General features: G+C 42.4%; 13 non-coding genes across 13 annotated transcripts; all 13 read right to left on the bottom strand.

The window, feature by feature from the left end:
- Positions 1–533: 533 nt before the first annotated feature.
- On the bottom strand, positions 534–740 carry LOC124608460. Its single transcript, XR_006979097.1, has one exon. It is a non-coding gene; the product is annotated as a small nucleolar RNA U3 (small nucleolar RNA).
- A 2,444-nt stretch (positions 741–3,184) lies between these two features.
- Positions 3,185–3,303, bottom strand: LOC124608643. Its single transcript, XR_006979255.1, has one exon. It is a non-coding gene; the product is annotated as a U5 spliceosomal RNA (small nuclear RNA).
- A 954-nt stretch (positions 3,304–4,257) lies between these two features.
- Positions 4,258–4,464, bottom strand: LOC124608416. Its single transcript, XR_006979060.1, has one exon. It is a non-coding gene; the product is annotated as a small nucleolar RNA U3 (small nucleolar RNA).
- Positions 4,465–6,892: 2,428 nt separating this feature from the next.
- LOC124608642 lies at positions 6,893–7,011 on the bottom strand. The gene has a single exon (XR_006979254.1). It is a non-coding gene; the product is annotated as a U5 spliceosomal RNA (small nuclear RNA).
- Positions 7,012–7,965: 954 nt separating this feature from the next.
- On the bottom strand, positions 7,966–8,172 carry LOC124608459. Its single transcript, XR_006979096.1, has one exon. It is a non-coding gene; the product is annotated as a small nucleolar RNA U3 (small nucleolar RNA).
- Positions 8,173–10,604: 2,432 nt separating this feature from the next.
- Positions 10,605–10,723, bottom strand: LOC124608641. Its single transcript, XR_006979253.1, has one exon. It is a non-coding gene; the product is annotated as a U5 spliceosomal RNA (small nuclear RNA).
- A 954-nt stretch (positions 10,724–11,677) lies between these two features.
- On the bottom strand, positions 11,678–11,884 carry LOC124608458. The gene has a single exon (XR_006979095.1). It is a non-coding gene; the product is annotated as a small nucleolar RNA U3 (small nucleolar RNA).
- A 2,416-nt stretch (positions 11,885–14,300) lies between these two features.
- On the bottom strand, positions 14,301–14,419 carry LOC124608640. The gene has a single exon (XR_006979252.1). It is a non-coding gene; the product is annotated as a U5 spliceosomal RNA (small nuclear RNA).
- A 954-nt stretch (positions 14,420–15,373) lies between these two features.
- Positions 15,374–15,580, bottom strand: LOC124608535. Its single transcript, XR_006979162.1, has one exon. It is a non-coding gene; the product is annotated as a small nucleolar RNA U3 (small nucleolar RNA).
- A 2,438-nt stretch (positions 15,581–18,018) lies between these two features.
- Positions 18,019–18,137, bottom strand: LOC124608638. The gene has a single exon (XR_006979251.1). It is a non-coding gene; the product is annotated as a U5 spliceosomal RNA (small nuclear RNA).
- Positions 18,138–19,090: 953 nt separating this feature from the next.
- LOC124608457 lies at positions 19,091–19,297 on the bottom strand. Its single transcript, XR_006979094.1, has one exon. It is a non-coding gene; the product is annotated as a small nucleolar RNA U3 (small nucleolar RNA).
- A 2,458-nt stretch (positions 19,298–21,755) lies between these two features.
- LOC124608637 lies at positions 21,756–21,874 on the bottom strand. The gene has a single exon (XR_006979250.1). It is a non-coding gene; the product is annotated as a U5 spliceosomal RNA (small nuclear RNA).
- Positions 21,875–22,827: 953 nt separating this feature from the next.
- LOC124608456 lies at positions 22,828–23,034 on the bottom strand. The gene has a single exon (XR_006979093.1). It is a non-coding gene; the product is annotated as a small nucleolar RNA U3 (small nucleolar RNA).
- Positions 23,035–23,907: the final 873 nt, after the last annotated feature.

Below are 23,907 nucleotides of genomic sequence, written 5' to 3'. Positions count from 1 at the left end.
CATCAGACGCAACGTGTATGTAGATGTATGGTGCAAGGGAAATATCCCCCTACTCCCACACATCTAATTAATACTAGTTGACAACAGAAATAAAATTTCTGTCGATAGTATTCGAACCAGTCTTATTCATTTGCCAATTTCATGCATTCCTTCTTGCAGATAACAGTGCCTTGCAAATCGCTCAATTCATGTTTGCTAGCCAAACGTGCTCCTCCTAAATGTTTCGTACATCATGCATTAGTGGTGATTATCAACACTGTGTTGTGTGTCAGCTTTTTATCGTCATCAATTGCACTCTTCTTGTGTTGCTCACTCAGTCTTGTAACTCAAAAGTACGTCGTTGTCATCCAAGCCTAGCACTTGGAGCAGGCCAAATCAAATGGCTCGTCCCCGTGACACTCGAGAAACTTCCACAAGGCTTTCATGACATGTCGCAATCAAAGTCCTTCCACAACCTGCAGCGACATTTCTGCAACGACGCGGGTCCCGATACCAAAGGTATGACTTACGCTTCTGATCTATATAATAAAACCACCACTCGGAAAGCGCTATTCCCTTCCCACATCCCTCAGAATGTGGTGAACGATCATCGATTACAACCAAGATGCGATGAATCTCGATCGCAAGCCTCACGCTCAGGGAGAGTGCTACCACTCATCATCGTGGTTACGTCTACTCCAGCTTTGAACTAGAGAGAGTTGAAGACATACTACAGAAATGATCCTGTGAAGTATGATCTTGCTTGCAAGCTATCACCGCTCGCTACTTATGCCACGAGACCGTCAACACGCCCTACGAGAATACGACACACTCTTCACATTTCGCGATTTACAAGCTCCGACATTCTGCAAAGAACCTACTTCTACTCTTACTTGGCCGCCATGATCTCGCTCAGCTATTTTGTGCGCTACCAGTGCTTCTTGCGTTCCGAAATGAGAGACCATTGCCTCAGGCGAGACTGTATGTAAACACCGCTTGCACCTCCGGCCGCTAGATGGCGGCCTGGGGCACATACAGTAGCATTCTACGGCGCAAGCAGACACGCCAAATAGCCACTGAAAGAGAAACACACAAGAGGGCATTCATAGGACTCTTGTGCTTTCTTTAAAACCGCCTCTCTCTTCGAAATTTTTCGCACAGCACTAGCTCATTCACCTCACTCTAACAGTGCGAACTCTTGTCGATATTTGGCCTCTTTCATGCATACTTCCTCTTTCGTTTCACTTTGCGTCTTACTTGATACCCGCCCTTGGAGCTGCTGACATACAATATTCGCAACAAATGTGTTTCTCTCTGTATCTCTTTTCGCCTATCACGAGTATTGCTTTTCCTCACATGGCAATTATGAAAACACCCACAGCTGAACAAACACTTCAATTCAGCGCCACGTCCATACTATCAATCATACACCACTAATTTCACAGCTACTTGCTCCACTAATACATTTCTTATGTCTACTGTTAAACAGATGAAGAATCAAAGTATACATCAAGTCTCTATGAACATCACTGTCAGGACATTTTACAGACCTACGCATATTATGCCAATCTGTATGCTTCAACTATGATGGCCCATGTGCTATGAATACAGAAATTTCTCATAAAATAATAAATAATTTTACAACTATACAACTACTCCGACAAGCTCCTTACTAAAATGCTACATGTTTAGCAATCCCCCCATCATCTCAGAATAATCCCAAGCAGTGCTTTCATCCCATGAGCACTTCTTTGCAAGCAAAACCACAAACTACTTTTTATACTAGCTTCCTTGTCACAGTGAACAGGAAACTAATGCTAGTGCCTCAGTTTACTAAAAAGCTTTTTCCGCTTGCAACATATAAACTACCAACTTGAACCTCACACACACACACACACACACACACACACACACACACACACACACACACACATACAGAAAACTTAATTCCACAGAAATTTAGGAGTAACAGTGGTTACCTCACATTTTCATACATACTCAAATAGCTACTTCTGTGCACTTCACACAATGTTCTCATCGCGTTCCACCAGAGAACACAGTTATCACTATGCATGGATTCTGGTAAAAGAGCATTAAAAAAACAAACAGCCTGATCAAAGTGATTATCTGCACATCCTCTGCCAATATCATGTCACTCTATACCCGAGGGAAACTAGAATGCAGGGAAAGGAGCTTTGTTGTGAGCACTGTGTTGGTATTTCATCATTTACTGACCAAAGTCTTCTCAAGCCAAGTATGCACCAGCTCTGTGTATGGCTGGGTCAATCAAGAGCCCCTATCAATTTTACTTAAAAGACAAGCAGCATCAACAACTCACAGGAGGCACTGAACATTTTTACCATTATCTGCACCACCTTCCACTGATTTACTGAAGAAGAAACTGCAAAGTCTGCCCAATTTTGTACACAAGTAATCTTGAAAACATTGGAGTCAACAGCAGATACATAGTTTCCAAGACTGTAGCTAGGAACAACCCTTCAATTTCAAGATTTATCTCTCACTGAGACACACCATACCCAAACTACACCTAGCAGGAAATTACTACTTACTTCATTTCTAGCTATTTATGTCATATTCAACAACTGTCTCTTTCTCACCTAAATCTTCTACACAACTGAGTACACTGTTATGAACAAACACATTATGGCAACAAGCCAGTGTCACTAATATCCACTCTATTGAAAACCATTTAAATACTCATCCTGCCCAACTAACCACCATCTTCGGCCCAAAGCTCACTCACATCATACCTACAAATCACAAACTTCTGTGGTAAAAATAATTTTGGGTTTCAAAACATAATCTACTAATCACATACCAGTATTTCTTACAAAGCCTATCATTCATCATTCACTTCAAAATATCAGTTTATATGCTGTTGTGCAACTGCAGTGCAAGTAAACACTCTCAAATCATCTAGAACTGAGGTACGGAAAGGGTTCACCAAGTGTTTCCAGGTAGTCCTGTAGCTCCCTCTCAGTCTTTACACAATCGTCTAACACACTGTACGCCATTTCAGGGCAAATGTACTTGTTTCATTATACTACGACACGGCCTATTACAATTTCAAATTTTAAAAAAACAAATATCTGCCTGATCCAACGTCATCCGCTACTCCAAGCCCTTCATTCACACAACACAATCTACCTCTTGCTACTTACATTACGTTTTCACTTGTGATTATGGCTCAGCAATAGCCGAGCACTACGAAAAATACCTTATAGACTCATTTAATGTTCCCCTCCACGGAAATCTTTAGTAAAAGGCGAAAGATTTATTCGTTTTGAAGGGAAACCAGAGTGCCGATCAACGCCCTCACTTCAATACTTATGGCTGCTTCTCTATTACTTCTCCGCGAGAACGCGGAAAATTCTTTCCGTCTTGTCTACTTCTCTACCGTCAACAGACTTCCAATGTCATGCAAGCACACACCCCAAACTAACTGTCAACGCTGAAACACGTGTCTGCCAAATGCCGTCGCTATTACTCTTTAGTTAACTATTTTCATCATTTCTGTCACCATTCAAGCTGCTTCATTACCTCACCTGCCGACAGATGGCAGCACGCCTAATTCCTGTCGGCGACTCACCGTCCGACATACAACGTCCGACACACAACTGCCCGCACTGCTCTGCATCTAACACTAATCTCTCTCCTCCCTACCACATTCGTTCACTGAAAAAAACTGACAACTAGACAGTTCTTTGTACGCAAAACTAGGCCACATCAGACGCAACGTGTATGTAGATGTATGGTGCAAGGGAAATATCCCCCTACTCCCACACATCTAATTAATACTAGTTGACAACAGAAATAAAATTTCTGTCGATAGTATTCGAACCAGTCTTATTCATTTGCCAATTTCATGCATTCCTTCTTGCAGATAACAGTGCCTTGCAAATCGCTCAATTCATGTTTGCTAGCCAAACGTGCTCCTCCTAAATGTTTCGTACATCATGCATTAGTGGTGATTATCAACACTGTGTTGTGTGTCAGCTTTTTATCGTCATCAATTGCACTCTTCTTGTGTTGCTCACTCAGTCTTGTAACTCAAAAGTACGTCGTTGTCATCCAAGCCTAGCACTTGGAGCAGGCCAAATCAAATGGCTCGTCCCCGTGACACTCGAGAAACTTCCACAAGGCTTTCATGACATGTCGCAATCAAAGTCCTTCCACAACCTGCAGCGACATTTCTGCAACGACGCGGGTCCCGATACCAAAGGTATGACTTACGCTTCTGATCTATATAATAAAACCACCACTCGGAAAGCGCTATTCCCTTCCCACATCCCTCAGAATGTGGTGAACGATCATCGATTACAACCAAGATGCGATGAATCTCGATCGCAAGCCTCACGCTCAGGGAGAGTGCTACCTCTCATCATCGTGGTTACGTCTACTCCAGCTTTGAACTAGAGAGAGTTGAAGACATACTACAGAAATGATCCTGTGAAGTATGATCTTGCTTGCAAGCTATCACCGCTCGCTACTTATGCCACGAGACCGTCAACACGCCCTACGAGAATACGACAAACTCTTCACATTTCGCGATTTACAAGCTCCGACATTCTGCAAAGAACCTACTTCTACTCTTACTTGGCCGCCATGATCTCGCTCAGCTATTTTGTGCGCTACCAGTGCTTCTTGCGTTCCGAAATGAGAGACCATTGCCTCAGGCCAGACTGTATGTAAACACCGCTTGCACCTCCGGCCGCTAGATGGCGGCCTGGGGCACATACAGTAGCATTCTACGGCGCAAGCAGACACGCCAAATAGCCACTGAAAGAGAAACACACAAGAGGGCATTCATAGGACTCTTGTGCTTTCTTTAAAACCGCCTCTCTCTTCGAAATTTTTCGCACAGCACTAGCTCATTCACCTCACTCTAACAGTGCGAACTCTTGTCGATATTTGGCCTCTTTCATGCATACTTCCTCTTTCGTTTCACTTTGCGTCTTACTTGATACCCGCCCTTGGAGCTGCTGACATACAATACTCGCAACAAATGTGTTTCTCTCTGTATCTCTTTTCGCCTATCACGAGTATTGCTTTTCCTCACATGGCAATTATGAAAACACCCACAGCTGAACAAACACTTCAATTCAGCGCCACGTCCATACTATCAATCATACACCAGTAATTTCACAGCTACTTGCTCCACTAATACATTTCTTATGTCTACTGTTAAACAGATGAAGAATCAAAGTATACATCAAGTCTCTATGAACATCACTGTCAGGACATTTTACAGACCTACGCATACCATGCCAATCTGTATGCTTCAACTATGATGGCCCATGTGCTATGAATACAGAAATTTCTCATAAAATAACAAATAATTTTACAACTATACAACTACTCCGACAAGCTCCTTACTAAAATGCTACATGTTTAGCAATCCCCCCATCATCTCAGAATAATCCCAAGCAGTGCTTTCATCCCATGAGCACTTCTTTGCAAGCAAAACCACAAACTACTTTTTATACTAGCTTCCTTGTCACAGTGAACAGGAAACTAATGCTAGTGCCTCAGTTTACTAAAAAGCTTCTTTCGCTTGCAACATATAAACTACCAACTTGAACCTCACACACACACACACACACACACACACACACACACATACAGAAAACTTAATTCCACAGAAATTTAGGAGTAACAGTGGTTACCTCACATTTTCATACATACTCAAATAGCTACTTCTGTGCACTTCACACAATGTTCTCATCGTGTTCCACCAGAGAACACAGTTATCACTATGCATGGATTCTGGTAAAAGAGCATTAAAAAGACAAACAGCCTGATCAAAGTGATTATCTGCACATCCTCTGCCAATATCATGTCACTCTATACCCGAGGGAAACTAGAATGCAGGGAAAGGAGCTTTGTTGTGAGCATTGTGTTGGTATTTCATCATTTACTGACCAAAGTCTTCTCAAGCCAAGTATGCACCAGCTCTGTGTATGGCTGGGTCAATCAAGAGCCCCTATCAATTTTACTTAAAAGACAAGCAGCATCAACAACTCACAGGAGGCACTGAACATTTTTACCATTATCTGCACCACCTTCCACTGATTTACTGAAGAAGAAACTGCAAAGTCTGCCCAATTTTGTACACAAGTAATCTTGAAAACATTGGAGTCAACAGCAGATACATAGTTTCCAAGACTGTAGCTAGGAACAACCCTTCAATTTCAAGATTTATCTCTCACTGAGACACACCATACCCAAACTACACCTAGCAGGAAATTACTACTTACTTCATTTCTAGCTATTTATGTCATATTCAACAACTGTCTCTTTCTCACCTAAATCTTCTACACAACTGAGTACACTGTTATGAACAAACACATTATGGCAACAAGCCAGTGTCACTAATATCCACTCTATTGAAAACCATTTAAATACTCATCCTGCCCAACTAACCACCATCTTCGGCCCAAAGCTCACTCACATCATACCTACAAATCACAAACTTCTGTGGTAAAAATAATTTTGGGTTTCAAAACATAATCTACTAATCACATACCAGTATTTCTTACAAAGCCTATCATTCATCATTCACTTCAAAATATCAGTTTATATGCTGTTGTGCAACTGCAGTGCAAGTAAACACTCTCAAATCATCTAGAACTGAGGTACGGAAAGGGTTCACCAAGTGTTTCCAGGTAGTCCTGTAGCTCCCTCTCTGTCTTTACACAATCGTCTAACACACTGTACGCCATTTCAGGGCAAATGTACTTGTTTCATTATACTACGACACGGCCTATTACAATTTCAAATTTTAAAAAAACAAATATCTGCCTGATCCAACGTCATCCGCTACTCCACGCCCTTCATTCACACAACACAATCTACCTCTTGCTACTTACATTACGTTTTCACTTGTGATTATGGCTCAGCAATAGCCGAGCACTACGAAAAATACCTTATAGACTCATTTAATGTTCCCCTCCACGGAAATCTTTAGTAAAAGGCGAAAGATTTATTCGTTTTGAAGGGAAACCAGAGTGCCGATCAACGCCCTCACTTCAATACTTATGGCTGCTTCTCTATTACTTCTCCGCGAGAACGCGGAAAATTCTTTCCGTCTTGTCTACTTCTCTACCGTCAACAGACTTCCAGTGTCATGCAAGCACACACCCCAAACTAACTGTCAACGCTGAAACACGTGTCTGCCAAATGTCGTCGCTATTACTCTTTAGTTAACTATTTTCATCATTTCTGTCACCATTCAAGCTGCTTCATTACCTCACCTGCCGACAGATGGCAGCACGCCTAATTCCTGTCGGCGACTCACCGTCCGACATACAACGTCCGACACACAACTGCCCGCACTGCTCTGCATCTAACACTAATCTCTCTCCTCCCTACCACATTCGTTCACTGAAAAAAACTGACAACTAGACAGTTCTTTGTACGCAAAACTAGGCCACATCAGACGCAACGTGTATGTAGATGTATGGTGCAAGGGAAATATCCCCCTACTCCCACACATCTAATTAATACTAGTTGACAACAGAAATAAAATTTCTGTCGATAGTATTCGAACCAGTCTTATTCATTTGCCAATTTCATGCATTCCTTCTTGCAGATAACAGTGCCTTGCAAATCGCTCAATTCATGTTTGCTAGCCAAACGTGCTCCTCCTAAATGTTTCGTACATCATGCATTAGTGGTGATTATCAACACTGTGTTGTGTGTCAGCTTTTTATCGTCATCAATTGCACTCTTCTTGTGTTGCTCACTCAGTCTTGTAACTCAAAAGTACGTCGTTGTCATCCAAGCCTAGCACTTGGAGCAGGCCAAATCAAATGGCTCGTCCCCGTGACACTCGAGAAACTTCCACAAGGCTTTCATGACATGTCGCAATCAAAGTCCTTCCACAACCTGCAGCGACATTTCTGCAACGACGCGGGTCCCGATACCAAAGGTATGACTTACGCTTCTGATCTATATAATAAAACCACCACTCGGAAAGCGCTATTCCCTTCCCACATCCCTCAGAATGTGGTGAACGATCATCGATTACAACCAAGATGCGATGAATCTCGATCGCAAGCCTCACGCTCAGGGAGAGTGCTACCACTCATCATCGTGGTTACGTCTACTCCAGCTTTGAACTAGAGAGAGTTGAAGACATACTACAGAAATGATCCTGTGAAGTATGATCTTGCTTGCAAGCTATCACCGCTCGCTACTTATGCCACGAGACCGTCAACACGCCCTACGAGAATACGACACACTCTTCACATTTCGCGATTTACAAGCTCCGACATTCTGCAAAGAACCTACTTCTACTCTTACTTGGCCGCCATGATCTCGCTCAGCTATTTTGTGCGCTACCAGTGCTTCTTGCGTTCCGAAATGAGAGACCATTGCCTCAGGCGAGACTGTATGTAAACACCGCTTGCACCTCCGGCCGCTAGATGGCGGCCTGGGGCACATACAGTAGCATTCTACGGCGCAAGCAGACACGCCAAATAGCCACTGAAAGAGAAACACACAAGAGGGCATTCATAGGACTCTTGTGCTTTCTTTAAAACCGCCTCTCTCTTCGAAATTTTTCGCACAGCACTAGCTCATTCACCTCACTCTAACAGTGCGAACTCTTGTCGATATTTGGCCTCTTTCATGCATACTTCCTCTTTCGTTTCACTTTGCGTCTTACTTGATACCCGCCCTTGGAGCTGCTGACATACAATACTCGCAACAAATGTGTTTCTCTCTGTATCTCTTTTCGCCTATCACGAGTATTGCTTTTCCTCACATGGCAATTATGAAAACACCCACAGCTGAACAAACACTTCAATTCAGCGCCACGTCCATACTATCAATCATACACCAGTAATTTCACAGCTACTTGCTCCACTAATACATTTCTTTTGTCTACTGTTAAACAGATGAAGAATCAAAGTATACAACAAGTCTCTATGAACATCACTGTCAGGACATTTTACAGACCTACGCATACCATGCCAATCTGTATGCTTCAACTATGATGGCCCATGTGCTATGAATACAGAAATTTCTCATAAAATAACAAATAATTTTACAACTATACAACTACTCCGACAAGCTCCTTACTAAAATGCTACATGTTTAGCAATCCCCCCATCATCTCAGAATAATCCCAAGCAGTGCTTTCATCCCATGAGCACTTCTTTGCAAGCAAAACCACAAACTACTTTTTATACTAGCTTCCTTGTCACAGTGAACAGGAAACTAATGCTAGTGCCTCAGTTTACTAAAAAGCTTTTTCCGCTTGCAACATATAAAGTACCAACTTGAACCTCACACACACACACACACACACACACACACACACACACACATACAGAAAACTTAATTCCACAGAAATTTAGGAGTAACAGTGGTTACCTCACATTTTCATACATACTCAAATAGCTACTTCTGTGCACTTCACACAATGTTCTCATCGTGTTCCACCAGAGAACACAGTTATCACTATGCATGGATTCTGGTAAAAGAGCATTAAAAAAACAAACAGCCTGATCAAAGTGATTATCTGCACATCCTCTGCCAATATCATGTCACTCTATACCCGAGGGAAACTAGAATGCAGGGAAAGGAGCTTTGTTGTGAGCACTGTGTTGGTATTTCATCATTTACTGACCAAAGTCTTCTCAAGCCAAGTATGCACCAGCTCTGTGTATGGCTGGGTCAATCAAGAGCCCCTATCAATTTTACTTAAAAGACAAGCAGCATCAACAACTCACAGGAGGCACTGAACATTTTTACCATTATCTGCACCACCTTCCACTGATTTACTGAAGAAGAAACTGCAAAGTCTGCCCAATTTTGTACACAAGTAATCTTGAAAACATTGGAGTCAACAGCAGATACATAGTTTCCAAGACTGTAGCTAGGAACAACCCTTCAATTTCAAGATTTATCTCTCACTGAGACACACCATACCCAAACTACACCTAGCAGGAAATTACTACTTACTTCATTTCTAGCTATTTATGTCATATTCAACAACTGTCTCTTTCTCACCTAAATCTTCTACACAACTGAGCACACTGTTATGAACAAACACATTATGGCAACAAGCCAGTGTCACTAATATCCACTCTATTGAAAACCATTTAAATACTCATCCTGCCCAACTAACCACCATCTTCGGCCCAAAGCTCACTCACATCATACCTACAAATCACAAACTTCTGTGGTAAAAATAATTTTGGGTTTCAAAACATAATCTACTAATCACATACCAGTATTTCTTACAAAGCCTATCATTCATCATTCACTTCAAAATATCAGTTTATATGCTGTTGTGCAACTGCAGTGCAAGTAAACACTCTCAAATCATCTAGAACTGAGGTACGGAAAGGGTTCACCAAGTGTTTCCAGGTAGTCCTGTAGCTCCCTCTCTGTCTTTACACAATCGTCTAACACACTGTACGCCATTTCAGGGCAAATGTACTTGTTTCATTATACTACGACACGGCCTATTACAATTTCAAATTTTAAAAAAACAAATATCTGCCTGATCCAACGTCATCCGCTACTCCACGCCCTTCATTCACACAACACAATCTACCTCTTGCTACTTACATTACGTTTTCACTTGTGATTATGGCTCAGCAATAGCCGAGCACTACGAAAAATACCTTATAGACTCATTTAATGTTCCCCTCCACGGAAATCTTTAGTAAAAGGCGAAAGATTTATTCGTTTTGAAGGGAAACCAGAGTGCCGATCAACGCCCTCACTTCAATACTTATGGCTGCTTCTCTATTACTTCTCCGCGAGAACGCGGAAAATTCTTTCCGTCTTGTCTACTTCTCTACCGTCAACAGACTTCCAGTGTCATGCAAGCACACACCCCAAACTAACTGTCAACGCTGAAACACGTGTCTGCCAAATGTCGTCGCTATTACTCTTTAGTTAACTATTTTCATCATTTCTGTCACCATTCAAGCTGCTTCATTACCTCACCTGCCGACAGATGGCAGCACGCCTAATTCCTGTCGGCGACTCACCGTCCGACATACAACGTCCGACACACAACTGCCCGCACTGCTCTGCATCTAACACTAATCTCTCTCCTCCCTACCACATTCGTTCACTGAAAAAAACTGACAACTAGACAGTTCTTTGTACGCAAAACTAGGCCACATCAGACGCAACGTGTATGTAGATGTATGGTGCAAGGGAAATATCCCCCTACTCCCACACATCTAATTAATACTAGTTGACAACAGAAATAAAATTTCTGTCGATAGTATTCGAACCAGTCTTATTCATTTGCCAATTTCATGCATTCCTTCTTGCAGATAACAGTGCCTTGCAAATCGCTCAATTCATGTTTGCTAGCCAAACGTGCTCCTCCTAAATGTTTCGTACATCATGCATTAGTGGTGATTATCAACACTGTGTTGTGTGTCAGCTTTTTATCGTCATCAATTGCACTCTTCTTGTGTTGCTCACTCAGTCTTGTAACTCAAAAGTACGTCGTTGTCATCCAAGCCTAGCACTTGGAGCAGGCCAAATCAAATGGCTCGTCCCCGTGACACTCGAGAAACTTCCACAAGGCTTTCATGACATGTCGCAATCAAAGTCCTTCCACAACCTGCAGCGACATTTCTGCAACGACGCGGGTCCCGATACCAAAGGTATGACTTACGCTTCTGATCTATATAATAAAACCACCACTCGGAAAGCGCTATTCCCTTCCCACATCCCTCAGAATGTGGTGAACGATCATCGATTACAACCAAGATGCGATGAATCTCGATCGCAAGCCTCACGCTCAGGGAGAGTGCTACCACTCATCATCGTGGTTACGTCTACTCCAGCTTTGAACTAGAGAGAGTTGAAGACATACTACAGAAATGATCCTGTGAAGTATGATCTTGCTTGCAAGCTATCACCGCTCGCTACTTATGCCACGAGACCGTCAACACGCCCTACGAGAATACGACACACTCTTCACATTTCGCGATTTACAAGCTCCGACATTCTGCAAAGAACCTACTTCTACTCTTACTTGGCCGCCATGATCTCGCTCAGCTATTTTGTGCGCTACCAGTGCTTCTTGCGTTCCGAAATGAGAGACCATTGCCTCAGGCGAGACTGTATGTAAACACCGCTTGCACCTCCGGCCGCTAGATGGCGGCCTGGGGCACATACAGTAGCATTCTACGGCGCAAGCAGACACGCCAAATAGCCACTGAAAGAGAAACACACAAGAGGGCATTCATAGGACTCTTGTGCTTTCTTTAAAACCGCCTCTCTCTTCGAAATTTTTCGCACAGCACTAGCTCATTCACCTCACTCTAACAGTGCGAACTCTTGTCGATATTTGGCCTCTTTCATGCATACTTCCTCTTTCGTTTCACTTTGCGTCTTACTTGATACCCGCCCTTGGAGCTGCTGACATACAATACTCGCAACAAATGTGTTTCTCTCTGTATCTCTTTTCGCCTATCACGAGTATTGCTTTTCCTCACATGGCAATTATGAAAACACCCACAGCTGAACAAACACTTCAATTCAGCGCCACGTCCATACTATCAATCATACACCAGTAATTTCACAGCTACTTGCTCCACTAATACATTTCTTTTGTCTACTGTTAAACAGATGAAGAATCAAAGTATACAACAAGTCTCTATGAACATCACTGTCAGGACATTTTACAGACCTACGCATACCATGCCAATCTGTATGCTTCAACTATGATGGCCCATGTGCTATGAATACAGAAATTTCTCATAAAATAAGAAATAATTTTACAACTATACAACTACTCCGACAAGCTCCTTACTAAAATGCTACATGTTTAGCAATCCCCCCATCATCTCAGAATAATCCCAAGCAGTGCTTTCATCCCATGAGCACTTCTTTGCAAGCAAAACCACAAACTACTTTTTATACTAGCTTCCTTGTCACAGTGAACAGGAAACTAATGCTAGTGCCTCAGTTTACTAAAAAGCTTTTTCCGCTTGCAACATATAAACTACCAACTTGAACCTCACACACACACACACACACACACATACAGAAAACTTAATTCCACAGAAATTTAGGAGTAACAGTGGTTACCTCACATTTTCATACATACTCAAATAGCTACTTCTGTGCACTTCACACAATGTTCTCATCGTGTTCCACCAGAGAACACAGTTATCACTATGCATGGATTCTGGTAAAAGAGCATTAAAAAAACAAACAGCCTGATCAAAGTGATTATCTGCACATCCTCTGCCAATATCATGTCACTCTATACCCGAGGGAAACTAGAATGCAGGGAAAGGAGCTTTGTTGTGAGCACTGTGTTGGTATTTCATCATTTACTGACCAAAGTCTTCTCAAGCCAAGTATGCACCAGCTCTGTGTATGGCTGGGTCAATCAAGAGCCCCTATCAATTTTACTTAAAAGACAAGCAGCATCAACAACTCACAGGAGGCACTGAACATTTTTACCATTATCTGCACCACCTTCCACTGATTTACTGAAGAAGAAACTGCAAAGTCTGCCCAATTTTGTACACAAGTAATCTTGAAAACATTGGAGTCAACAGCAGATACATAGTTTCCAAGACTGTAGCTAGGAACAACCCTTCAATTTCAAGATTTATCTCTCACTGAGACACACCATACCCAAACTACACCTAGCAGGAAATTACTACTTACTTCATTTCTAGCTATTTATGTCATATTCAACAACTGTCTCTTTCTCACCTAAATCTTCTACACAACTGAGTACACTGTTATGAACAAACACATTATGGCAACAAGCCAGTGTCACTAATATCCACTCTATTGAAAACCATTTAAATACTCATCCTGCCCAACTAACCACCATCTTCGGCCCAAAGCTCACTCACATCATACCTACAAATCACAAACTTCTGTGGTAAAAATAATTTTGGGTTTCAAAACATAATCTACTAATCACATACCAGTATTTCTTACAAAGCCTATCATTCATCATTCACTTCAAAATATCAGTTTATATGCTGTTGTGCAACTGCAGTGCAAGTAAACACTCTCAAATCATCTAGAACTGAGGTACGGAAAGGGTTCACCAAGTGTTTCCAGGTAGTCCTGTAGCTCCCTCTCTGTCTTTACACAATCGTCTAACACACTGTACGCCATTTCAGGGCAAATGTACTTGTTTCATTATACTACGACACGGCCTATTACAATTTCAAATTTTAAAAAAACAAATATCTGCCTGATCCAACGTCATCCGCTACTCCACGCCCTTCATTCACACAACACAATCTACCTCTTGCTACTTACATTACGTTTTCACTTGTGATTATGGCTCAGCAATAGCCGAGCACTACGAAAAATACCTTATAGACTCATTTAATGTTCCCCTCCACGGAAATCTTTAGTAAAAGGCGAAAGATTTATTCGTTTTGAAGGGAAACCAGAGTGCCGATCAACGCCCTCACTTCAATACTTATGGCTGCTTCTCTATTACTTCTCCGCGAGAACGCGGAAAATTCTTTCCGTCTTGTCTACTTCTCTACCGTCAACAGACTTCCAGTGTCATGCAAGCACACACCCCAAACTAACTGTCAACGCTGAAACACGTGTCTGCCAAATGCCGTCGCTATTACTCTTTAGTTAACTATTTTCATCATTTCTGTCACCATTCAAGCTGCTTCATTACCTCACCTGCCGACAGATGGCAGCACGCCTAATTCCTGTCGGCGACTCACCGTCCGACATACAACGTCCGACACACAACTGCCCGCACTGCTCTGCATCTAACACTAATCTCTCTCCTCCCTACCACATTCGTTCACTGAAAAAAACTGACAACTAGACAGTTCTTTGTACGCAAAACTAGGCCACATCAGACGCAACGTGTATGTAGATGTATGGTGCAAGGGAAATATCCCCCTACTCCCACACATCTAATTAATACTAGTTGACAACAGAAATAAAATTTCTGTCGATAGTATTCGAACCAGTCTTATTCATTTGCCAATTTCATGCATTCCTTCTTGCAGATAACAGTGCCTTGCAAATCGCTCAATTCATGTTTGCTAGCCAAACGTGCTCCTCCTAAATGTTTCGTACATCATGCATTAGTGGTGATTATCAACACTGTGTTGTGTGTCAGCTTTTTATCGTCATCAATTGCACTCTTCTTGTGTTGCTCACTCAGTCTTGTAACTCAAAAGTACGTCGTTGTCATCCAAGCCTAGCACTTGGAGCAGGCCAAATCAAATGGCTCGTCCCCGTGACACTCGAGAAACTTCCACAAGGCTTTCATGACATGTCGCAATCAAAGTCCTTCCACAACCTGCAGCGACATTTCTGCAACGACGCGGGTCCCGATACCAAAGGTATGACTTACGCTTCTGATCTATATAATAAAACCACCACTCGGAAAGCGCTATTCCCTTCCCACATCCCTCAGAATGTGGTGAACGATCATCGATTACAACCAAGATGCGATGAATCTCGATCGCAAGCCTCACGCTCAGGGAGAGTGCTACCACTCATCATCGTGGTTACGTCTACTCCAGCTTTGAACTAGAGAGAGTTGAAGACATACTACAGGAATGATCCTGTGAAGTATGATCTTGCTTGCAAGCTATCACCGCTCGCTACTTATGCCACGAGACCGTCAACACGCCCTACGAGAATACGACACACTCTTCACATTTCGCGATTTACAAGCTCCGACATTCTGCAAAGAACCTACTTCTACTCTTACTTGGCCGCCATGATCTCGCTCAGCTATTTTGTGCGCTACCAGTGCTTCTTGCGTTCCGAAATGAGAGACCATTGCCTCAGGCGAGACTGTATGTAAACACCGCTTGCACCTCCGGCCGCTAGATGGCGGCCTGGGGCACATACAGTAGCATTCTACGGCGCAAGCAGACATGCCAAATAGCCACTGAAAGAGAAACACACAAGAGGGCATTCATAGGACTCTTGTGCTTTCTTTAAAACCACCTCTCTCTTCGAAATTTTTCGCACAGCACTAGCTCATTCACCTCACTCTAACAGTGCGAACTCTTGTCGATATTTGGCCTCTTTCATGCATACTTCCTCTTTCGTTTCACTTTGCGTCTTACTTGATACCCGCCCTTGGAGCTGCTGACATACAATACTCGCAACAAATGTGTTTCTCTCTGTATCTCTTTTCGCCTATCACGAGTATTGCTTTTCCTCACATGGCAATTATGAAAACACCCACAGCTGAACAAACACTTCAATTCAGCGCCACGTCCATACTATCAATCATACACCAGTAATTTCACAGCTACTTGCTCCACTAATACATTTCTTATGTCTACTGTTAAACAGATGAAGAATCAAAGTATACAACAAGTCTCTATGAACATCACTGTCAGGACATTTTACAGACCTACGCATACCATGCCAATCTGTATGCTTCAACTATGATGGCCCATGTGCTATGAATACAGAAATTTCTCATAAAATAACAAATAATTTTACAACTATACAACTACTCCGACAAGCTCCTTACTAAAATGCTACATGTTTAGCAATCCCCCCATCATCTCAGAATAATCCCAAGCAGTGCTTTCATCCCATGAGCACTTCTTTGCAAGCAAAACCACAAACTACTTTTTATACTAGCTTCCTTGTCACAGTGAACAGGAAACTAATGCTAGTGCCTCAGTTTACTAAAAAGCTTCTTTCGCTTGATACATATAAACTACCAACTTGAACCTCACACACACACACACACACACACACACACACACACACACACACACATACAGAAAACTTCATTCCACAGAAATTTAGGAGTAACAGTGGTTACCTCACATTTTCATACATACTCAAATAGCTACTTCTGTGCACTTCACACAATGTTCTCATCGTGTTCCACCAGAGAACACAGTTATCACTATGCATGGATTCTGGTAAAAGAGCATTAAAAAAACAAACAGCCTGATCAAAGTGATTATCTGCACATCCTCTGCCAATATCATGTCACTCTATACCCGAGGGAAACTAGAATGCAGGGAAAGGAGCTTTGTTGTGAGCACTGTGTTGGTATTTCATCATTTACTGACCAAAGTCTTCTCAAGCCAAGTATGCACCAGCTCTGTGTATGGCTGGGTCAATCAAGAGCCCCTATCAATTTTACTTAAAAGACAAGCAGCATCAACAACTCACAGGAGGCACTGAACATTTTTACCATTATCTGCACCACCTTCCACTGATTTACTGAAGAAGAAACTGCAAAGTCTGCCCAATTTTGTACACAAGTAATCTTGAAAACATTGGAGTCAACAGCAGATACATAGTTTCCAAGACTGTAGCTAGGAACAACCCTTCAATTTCAAGATTTATCTCTCACTGAGACACACCATACCCAAACTACACCTAGCAGGAAATTACTACTTACTTCATTTCTAGCTATTTATGTCATATTCAACAACTGTCTCTTTCTCACCTAAATCTTCTACACAACTGAGTACACCGTTATGAACAAACACATTATGGCAACAAGCCAGTGTCACTAATATCCACTCTATTGAAAACCATTTAAATACTCATCCTGCCCAACTAACCACCATCTTCGGCCCAAAGCTCACTCACATCATACCTACAAATCACAAACTCCTGTGGTAAAAATAATTTTGGGTTTCAAAACATAATCTACTAATCACATACCAGTATTTCTTACAAAGCCTATCATTCATCATTCACTTCAAAATATCAGTTTATATGCTGTTGTGCCACTGCAGTGCAAGTAAACACTCTCAAATCATCTAGAACTGAGGTACGGAAAGGGTTCACCAAGTGTTTCCAGGTAGTCCTGTAGCTCCCTCTCTGTCTTTACACAATCGTCTAACACACTGTACGCCATTTCAGGGCAAATGTACTTGTTTCATTATACTACGACACGGCCTATTACAATTTCAAATTTTAAAAAAACAAATATCTGCCTGATCCAACGTCATCCGCTACTCCACGCCCTTCATTCACACAACACAATCTACCTCTTGCTACTTACATTACGTTTTCACTTGTGATTATGGCTCAGCAATAGCCGAGCACTACGAAAAATACCTTATAGACTCATTTAATGTTCCCCTCCACGGAAATCTTTAGTAAAAGGCGAAAGATTTATTCGTTTTGAAGGGAAACCAGAGTGCCGATCAACGCCCTCACTTCAATACTTATGGCTGCTTCTCTATTACTTCTCCGCGAGAACGCGGAAAATTCTTTCCGTCTTGTCTACTTCTCTACCGTCAACAGACTTCCAGTGTCATGCAAGCACACACCCCAAACTAACTGTCAACGCTGAAACACGTGTCTGCCAAATGTCGTCGCTATTACTCTTTAGTTAACTATTTTCATCATTTCTGTCACCATTCAAGCTGCTTCATTACCTCACCTGCCGACAGATGGCAGCACGCCTAATTCCTGTCGGCGACTCACCGTCCGACATACAACGCCCGACACACAACTGCCCGCACTGCTCTGCATCTAACACTAATCTCTCTCCTCCCTACCACATTCGTTCACTGAAAAAACTGACAACTAGACAGTTCTTTGTACGCAAAACTAGGCCACATCAGACGCAACGTGTATGTAGATGTATGGTGCAAGAGAAATATCCCCCTACTCCCACACATCTAATTAATACTAGTTGACAACAGAAATAAAATTTCTGTCGATAGTATTTGAACCAGTCTTATTCATTTGCCAATTTCATGCATTCCTTCTTGCAGATAACAGTGCCTTGCAAATCGCTCAATACATGTTTGCTAGCCAAACGTGCTCCTCCTAAATGTTTCGTACATCATGGATTAGTGGTGATTATCAACATTGTGTTGTGTGTCAGCTTTTTATCGTCATCAATTGCACTCTTCTTGTGTTGCTCACTCAGTCTTGTAACTCAAAAGTACGTCGTTGTCATCCAAGCCTAGCACTTGGAGCAGGCCAAATCAAATGGCTCGTCCCCGTGACACTCGAGAAACTTCCACAAGGCTTTCATGACATGTCGCAATCAAAGTCCTTCCACAAGCTGCAGCGACATTTCTGCAACGACGCGGGTCCCGATACCAAAGGTATGACTTACGCTTCTGATCTATATAATAAAACCACCACTCGGAAAGCGCTATTCCCTTCCCACATCCCTCAGAATGTGGTGAACGATCATCGATTACAACCAAGATGCGATGAATCTCGATCGCAAGCCTCACGCTCAGGGAGAGTGCTACCACTCATCATCGTGGTTACGTCTACTCCAGCTTTGAACTAGAGAGAGTTGAAGACATACTACAGAAATGATCCTGTGAAGTATGATCTTGCTTGCAAGCTATCACCGCTCGCTACTTATGCCACGAGACCGTCAACACGCCCTACGAGAATACGACACACTCTTCACATTTCGCGATTTACAAGCTCCGACATTCTGCAAAGAACCTACTTCTACTCTTACTTGGCCGCCATGATCTCGCTCAGCTATTTTGTGCGCTACCAGTGCTTCTTGCGTTCCGAAATGAGAGACCATTGCCTCAGGCGAGACTGTATGTAAACACCGCTTGCACCTCCGGCCGCTAGATGGCGGCCTGGGGCACATACAGTAGCATTCTACGGCGCAAGCAGACACGCCAAATAGCCACTGAAAGAGAAACACACAAGAGGGCATTCATAGGACTCTTGTGCTTTCTTTAAAACCGCCTCTCTCTTCGAAATTTTTCGCACAGCACTAGCTCATTCACCTCACTCTAACAGTGCGAACTCTTGTCGATATTTGGCCTCTTTCATGCATACTTCCTCTTTCGTTTCACTTTGCGTCTTACTTGATACCCGCCCTTGGAGCTGCTGACATACAATACTCGCAACAAATGTGTTTCTCTCTGTATCTCTTTTCGCCTATCACGAGTATTGCTTTTCCTCACATGGCAATTATGAAAACACCCACAGCTGAACAAACACTTCAATTCAGCGCCACGTCCATACTATCAATCATACACCAGTAATTTCACAGCTACTTGCTCCACTAATACATTTCTTATGTCTACTGTTAAACAGATGAAGAATCAAAGTATACAACAAGTCTCTATGAACATCACTGTCAGGACATTTTACAGACCTACGCATACCATGCCAATCTGTATGCTTCAACTATGATGGCCCATGTGCTATGAATACAGAAATTTCTCATAAAATAACAAATAATTTTACAACTATACAACTACTCCGACAAGCTCCTTACTAAAATGCTACATGTTTAGCAATCCCCCCATCATCTCAGAATAATCCCAAGCAGTGCTTTCATCCCATGAGCACTTCTTTGCAAGCAAAACCACAAACTACTTTTTATACTAGCTTCCTTGTCACAGTGAACAGGAAACTAATGCTAGTGCCTCAGTTTACTAAAAAGCTTCTTTCGCTTGCAACATATAAACTACCAACTTGAACCTCACACACACACACACACACACACACACACACACACACACACACACACACACACACACACACACACATACAGAAAACTTAATTCCACAGAAATTTACGAGTAACAGTGGTTACCTCACATTTTCATACATACTCAAATAGCTACTTCTGTGCACTTCACACAATGTTCTCATCGTGTTCCACCAGAGAACACAGTTATCACTATGCATGGATTCTGGTAAAAGAGCATTAAAAAGACAAACAGCCTGATCAAAGTGATTATCTGCACATCCTCTGCCAATATCATGTCACTCTATACCCGAGGGAAACTAGAATGCAGGGAAAGGAGCTTTGTTGTGAGCACTGTGTTGGTATTTCATCATTTACTGACCAAAGTCTTCTCAAGACAAGTATGCACCAGCTCTGTGTATGGCTGGGTCAATCAAGAGCCCCTATCAATTTTACTTAAAAGACAAGCAGCATCAACAACTCACAGGAGGCACTGAACATTTTTACCATTATCTGCACCACCTTCCACTGATTTACTGAAGAAGAAACTGCAAAGTCTGCCCAATTTTGTACACAAGTAATCTTGAAAACATTGGAGTCAACAGCAGATACATAGTTTCCAAGACTGTAGCTAGGAACAACCCTTCAATTTCAAGATTTATCTCTCACTGAGACACACCATACCCAAACTACACCTAGCAGGAAATTACTACTTACTTCATTTCTAGCTATTTATGTCATATTCAACAACTGTCTCTTTCTCACCTAAATCTTCTACACAACTGAGTACACTGTTATGAACAAACACATTATGGCAACAAGCCAGTGTCACTAATATCCACTCTATTGAAAACCATTTAAATACTCATCCTGCCCAACTAACCACCATCTTCGGCCCAAAGCTCACTCACATCATACCTACAAATCACAAACTTCTGTGGTAAAAATAATTTTGGGTTTCAAAACATAATCTACTAATCACATACCAGTATTTCTTACAAAGCCTATCATTCATCATTCACTTCAAAATATCAGTTTATATGCTGTTGTGCAACTGCAGTGCAAGTAAACACTCTCAAATCATCTAGAACTGAGGTACGGAAAGGGTTCACCAAGTGTTTCCAGGTAGTCCTGTAGCTCCCTCTCTGTCTTTACACAATCGTCTAACACACTGTACGCCATTTCAGGGCAAATGTACTTGTTTCATTATACTACGACACGGCCTATTACAATTTCAAATTTTAAAAAAACAAATATCTGCCTGATCCAACGTCATCCGCTACTCCACGCCCTTCATTCACACAACACAATCTACCTCTTGCTACTTACATTACGTTTTCACTTGTGATTATGGCTCAGCAATAGCCGAGCACTACGAAAAATACCTTATAGACTCATTTAATGTTCCCCTCCACGGAAATCTTTAGTAAAAGGCGAAAGATTTATTCGTTTTGAAGGGAAACCAGAGTGCCGATCAACGCCCTCACTTCAATACTTATGGCTGCTTCTCTATTACTTCTCCGCGAGAACGCGGAAAATTCTTTCCGTCTTGTCTACTTCTCTACCGTCAACAGACTTCCAGTGTCATGCAAGCACACACCCCAAACTAACTGTCAACGCTGAAACACGTGTCTGCCAAATGTCGTCGCTATTACTCTTTAGTTAACTATTTTCATCATTTCTGTCACCATTCAAGCTGCTTCATTACCTCACCTGCCGACAGATGGCAGCACGCCTAATTCCTGTCGGCGACTCACCGTCCGACATACAACGTCCGACACACAACTGCCCGCACTGCTCTGCATCTAACACTAATCTCTCTCCTCCCTACCACATTCGTTCACTGAAAAAACTGACAACTAGACAGTTCTTTGTACGCAAAACTAGGCCACATCAGACGCAACGTGTATGTAGATGTATGGTGCAAGGGAAATATCCCCCTACTCCCACACATCTAATTAATACTAGTTGACAACAGAAATAAAATTTCTGTCGATAGTATTTGAACCAGTCTTATTCATTTGCCAATTTCATGCATTCCTTCTTGCAGATAACAGTGCCTTGCAAATCGCTCAATTCATGTTTGCTAGCCAAACGTGCTCCTCCTAAATGTTTCGTACATCATGCATTAGTGGTGATTATCAACACTGTGTTGTGTGTTAGCTTTTTATCGTCATCAATTGCACTCTTCTTGTGTTGCTCACTCAGTCTTGTAACTCAAAAGTACGTCGTTGTCATCCAAGCCTAGCACTTGGAGCAGGCCAAATCAAATGGCTCGTCCCCGTGACACTCGAGAAACTTCCACAAGGCTTTCATGACATGTCGCAATCAAAGTCCTTCCACAAGCTGCAGCGACATTTCTGCAACGACGCGGGTCCCGATACCAAAGGTATGACTTACGCTTCTGATCTATATAATAAAACCACCACTCGGAAAGCGCTATTCCCTTCCCACATCCCTCAGAATGTGGTGAACGATCATCGATTACAACCAAGATGCGATGAATCTCGATCGCAAGCCTCACGCTCAGGGAGAGTGCTACCACTCATCATCGTGGTTACGTCTACTCCAGCTTTGAACTAGAGAGAGTTGAAGACATACTACAGAAATGATCCTGTGAAGTATGATCTTGCTTGCAAGCTATCACCGCTCGCTACTTATGCCACGAGACCGTCAACACGCCCTACGAGAATACGACACACTCTTCACATTTCGCGATTTACAAGCTCCGACATTCTGCAAAGAACCTACTTCTACTCTTACTTGGCCGCCATGATCTCGCTCAGCTATTTTGTGCGCTACCAGTGCTTCTTGCGTTCCGAAATGAGAGACCATTGCCTCAGGCGAGACTGTATGTAAACACCGCTTGCACCTCCGGCCGCTAGATGGCGGCCTGGGGCACATACAGTAGCATTCTACGGCGCAAGCAGACACGCCAAATAGCCACTGAAAGAGAAACACACAAGAGGGCATTCATAGGACTCTTGTGCTTTCTTTAAAACCGCCTCTCTCTTCGAAATTTTTCGCACAGCACTAGCTCATTCACCTCACTCTAACAGTGCGAACTCTTGTCGATATTTGGCCTCTTTCATGCATACTTCCTCTTTCGTTTCACTTTGCGTCTTACTTGATACCCGCCCTTGGAGCTGCTGACATACAATACTCGCAACAAATGTGTTTCTCTCTGTATCTCTTTTCGCCTATCACGAGTATTGCTTTTCCTCACATGGCAATTATGAAAACACCCACAGCTGAACAAACACTTCAATTCAGCGCCACGTCCATACTATCAATCATACACCAGTAATTTCACAGCTACTTGCTCCACTAATACATTTCTTATGTCTACTGTTAAACAGATGAAGAATCAAAGTATACAACAAGTCTCTATGAACATCACTGTCAGGACATTTTACAGACCTACGCATACCATGCCAATCTGTATGCTTCAACTATGATGGCCCATGTGCTATGAATACAGAAATTTCTCATAAAATAACAAAT

The sequence above is a fragment of the Schistocerca americana genome, chromosome 3 (genome assembly GCF_021461395.2).
Source record: "Schistocerca americana isolate TAMUIC-IGC-003095 chromosome 3, iqSchAmer2.1, whole genome shotgun sequence".
NCBI lineage: Eukaryota > Metazoa > Arthropoda > Insecta > Orthoptera > Acrididae > Schistocerca > Schistocerca americana.
Note: the sequence above shows the minus strand (reverse complement) of the source record. Positions and strands in the feature narration are given on the sequence as shown.